Below are 4656 nucleotides of genomic sequence, written 5' to 3'. Positions count from 1 at the left end.
CGTCGGAAGCAAAAAAGAATGTGGGGGTGGGGGGTGGGGGGCTAGACTAATCCTCAGAAATTTTGACAAGCAAAAAAAAAACAACACACACTTTCCAAAATTATGAAAACCCTAATCCGTGGGCCTAATGGTAAGGTCTAACTTTGGTAAGACCCCCCGTAGCCCCCCTCCCCCGGGTTCCGACGCCTGTGCATATGCACAATTTTTTTAGAATATTCACTTCATAGTTCAAACGAATTCGGTTGATTAGGGGACACCGTTTATTCAAATACCTATATAAAAAAAAAATAATGCTCAAATTGTTAAATTTTGTCTCAATTTATAATGGTGGTTGATTTTGCTTGGTTAAATATTCGAGGTTGATCAAAACTTCAGCTTCTATAAGAGCATTGACTTACTAGTATTCATAAGTTGCGGCTTCTTCCTTAATAAGGAAGAAACGGTTTTTCTTACTCGCGAGGTATATATATATATATATATATAAATTATATATGAATTGAAAATTGGTTTCTTTTATGGTAGATTTTTCGGGGTTTTAAGCAATATATTCTACCTTGAGAAAGTTTGAATAATTATACATACATGAATCTCAAAAGAAAGAATTGTTCTGTTTAATTGTAAAACACATGCATTTTTAACCATATGAACATGTAACACAAGCGGCAATTCTCAGAATTTGAAAATCTATGTTTTGATCGAGCATGCAATGAGTTATTATTATGACTGAGGCTAAGCTCTCTGTTTTACTGTCAATACGGATACCATAATGCAAAGGAGAAAAACTAACACTAAAACATGACGCTGGCAAAAATGATAAATTGCCATGATGTTTTAAAGGGAATAAAACTCTGCTCCTATTCGCTCAGATAAACTACAACAGAAATCGTCTCTAAAATCTTTAAGACAAAAAAACACCACAAAAAGAGATGATCAATGCTCAAAAAACCTTTGAAGTAATAGAGAATCTTCTGTCTCACAGTGCGATACATATCCTGGCCATGTTTCTCCGTGTTTTAGCTGCTGTTCGTAGAAAAAAATTGCTGTGAAAAACACAGCAATTAATAAGTTTCTCGACAATAAAGTTTCTGCTATGGCTGATATCAGTACAGATGATCTTCTGTAATATGACGCCAAATAGAGGCACGTGTCAAGGTCACTTATTATGAGGATAACATGCATGACGTGGTGCAGAGGATTTTCAAAATTAGTGAACATCAGTTTATATCTTTAAAACATGTAAAGCGAAAGACAAATAGTATTAAGAATGCTTAATTGCAATAACATGTTTTTATGCAATTGAAGTAGAATTGCATATTATTAAAAGACTATATAGATAATTTTCAGCTTGTAAACGAGGTATTTTCGCGGTTTTTGCAACACACAATAGTAAAGAAAATCTTTATTCGCATTTTCCAGGACCAACAACCTCACCCCAACGGACCAACGCATGGCAAGCCTCTTCTTATCAAAGCATGACTTTTTTTGCCTCGACAAATTTACGACAAAAAATCGTTATGGAAATTAGCATGCAGCTCTTTACTAACAGTTACTGTTAAATTACAATAAGTGTCATTTCCTTTGATTGGTTGTAATCTGTTTTTATGATGTACTAAACGGCCTTCATATAATTGTTGTTTATTTGTTACTATCGTTAACATTTTTCGGTTGTTCAATGTTTATTACTTTATAACTTCACATTTTAACCAATACATACAAAAAAATTTCGATGTGGTTTGTTGACTTATCAAATACGGTTAATCACCAGTCAAAAAAGAAATTTGTTAATTTTTTTCCGGCAGCAGTTTTGAATTATACATGTAATAAATAATCTAAAAATCTTTATTTTTTTCAGTCATAATCTTGTAATGTATCTATTATTATAATATTAATATCCGTGGGTAAAAACTATCCACTGTTAAAATTATGACAATTTACTAATCGCAACTACTCGAGACTTTTTGACAAGCCAAAAATAACCTAATATGTATTATATGGAAATTCTTCAACAGATTTTGGTTAAAGTACATTCGTTTTATAGATAGCGTATGTTTATTTACGTTCAAGGATAACAAAATTCAGTTCAGTGATGAGCCTGTCTGCTCCGGGTCAGAAATAATCCTAACCTACCGATGACCACTGTGCGTCAGATCGTTATTATGGACTATATCTCATTTACTTATTAGGATGGGATTGTTGTATCACAGTGTCCGCATGTATAAAATAAGGATGCGGGGAAAATACAGCTCTTCAGTAGTCAACTGTAGGCTGTCTTCCTATCCCCTTTTTTATACAGATACAATAAAATGAATATTAAATTGATTCAGCGGGTTCAAATAAACTTTTATTTTCGGAGATTTTTTTTAAATATAAGTATTAATGTTGATAAATTTCATTGTAAATAATACATGGAGTCGTATTTAATTTCAAAATGTCATACAATATGAAAATGTTATAACTTGAATAAAGAGAAGTCAACTGGAAGCTGTCTTTCTGTCTCCTCTTTTTATACAAATTGGGACAGGGGCTACTCTTCATGTAGAGTAGGAGCCTTTCCAGAGTAACACGTTGGCTAGGGCACCCGCCAGGTGTAGGCATGTTTGGAAAACGTAAGATCCCGAGGATTAATATAATAAATATCTGGGTGATAAATGCATGAACGTACGTTGTAATAACAACCCCCTTTTTTATAAACATTAAAATAAACGAGATTTGAGATAAACTTCATGAAACCAAATGATTAAACATTAACTATGCTACACACAAGATATCTACCCAATTCTTTGAACTAATGGGAGGGGACTCCATTTTGATTAAAATTTTACATCTGGTGAAGTAATACTGTAGTCATCATTCGAGGGTTTTTTCCCCGAAGTCTCCCGAAAAGGCAAGAAAAGATGCAACCGGACAATTGATATGTATCTATTTAAAGTACAATTTTTCAAGGATCTGCTTAGTATGTATTTCTCTTAATACAATAAAGTTTCTGTAGAAAAGCAATTTGTTACTTTCAACGGTAGACATAAAATGTCGATCGACTGCAACCATTAAACTGATTTAAGTATTTGATATTACATGTCGATCAAGATAACACTCATAAACTTAAAAGCAATATACAATCTGCCCGTTGCCTCTAAATATCAACTACTTTGACAATGAAATTTTTACAACTTCTCCATGATTTTTCTTCATATCATACTCATTGCTTGAGGGAAAATTCATTACATTCATAAGTTACAAAATGGTTAAGTCGTGAATTAAAGTCTGTTTAAAATATTTCATTAATCTACATCACACAAAATTATCGACCTCTTTTCTCCATTTTTCATTTTAGAAGAAATCGTGTTACAGTACCCTGATTTTGATACTGCTTTGTCGTGAAACTGAGCTTAAGATGTGAAAAAACCTCTCCTTTATTTTATTACGCCCATGAGAAATGCAAAATGAATTAAATATAAATGTATTGCGCAGAATCCTCGATATATAGAAAAATACCCAAAATACCCCCCACTCCCCCCCCAAAAAAAGGCCAAAAAAAGAGAGAAGAGAACAACAAAATAAAAACAAAGACCCTAAACTTTGTATTAAAATTATAGTAAATTGTTAAATTTGATAATTCAATTTTTAAAAAATTTCCTCAATAGTTTTTACATATAGATTAAATTTTGAAATTCGGGGGGGGGGGGGGGGGGGGGGGGGCGGGGGTGATACTGGTATTCAATAATCGACGATTTGTGACGTTTCGAGAAAAAAAATCGTTATTTTTATAAAATGTTATTATGTATAACCATGCACTGCTACAAAAATATGCCTTTAGAAATTATAATATCTGTGGGTTGAACTGAATGCTTCTGCTTTCCATGGGGGTAAATCAATTTTGAATAGACTTGATATTTGAGATATTTGCACTGAATGAAATTGATGTAAAACATAAAATAAACATCGCGGGTTTGAATTTTTGAACATCCTCACACACTTTAAATGTAAAGAATGACCCAGGAGTATATTCTTTAAAAATGCGTAGTTTTTTCCCCAGTTGTTCATTCAAACGAAACTATTACAATTCATATATCAATATCGACCCATGAAACTAACAAGAGGCCCATGGGCCACATCAGTCACCTGAGTATCAGTTTCTTGCATCATTTCATTAGTTTTTTAAAACATTTTACTAATATATTTCTATGTTCAAATTGAAACCCTCTTGGGTCCCAGTATTGGTCCGGGGGTCACGATTTTAACAGTTTAGAATTTACATCGTTTGAGGATGCTTGCACAATAATATTACAAATTGGAGCATTGTAGTTCTTGTTGAGAAGATTTTAAAATATTTTCTCTATATATTTCAATATTATACTTTGAAACCCTCTTGGGGTCCCAGTATAGGTCCGGTGGTCACAATTTTAACAAACTCTACAAATTGAATCTACATCATTTGAGATGCTTGCAAAGTAATCTCACACATTGTAGCATTGTAGTTCTTGAGAAGAAGATTTTTAAAATATTTTCGCTATATATTTCTATGTTCAAATTGAAACCCTCTTGGGTCCCAGTATTGGTCCGGGGGTCACAATTTAAACAATTTAGAATTTACATTATTTGAGAATGCTTGCATAGTAGTCTTACAAATTAGAGCATTGTAGTTGTTGATAAGAGGGT

Source organism: Magallana gigas, chromosome 8, assembly GCF_963853765.1.
Source record: "Magallana gigas chromosome 8, xbMagGiga1.1, whole genome shotgun sequence".
NCBI lineage: Eukaryota > Metazoa > Mollusca > Bivalvia > Ostreida > Ostreidae > Magallana > Magallana gigas.
Note: the sequence above shows the minus strand (reverse complement) of the source record.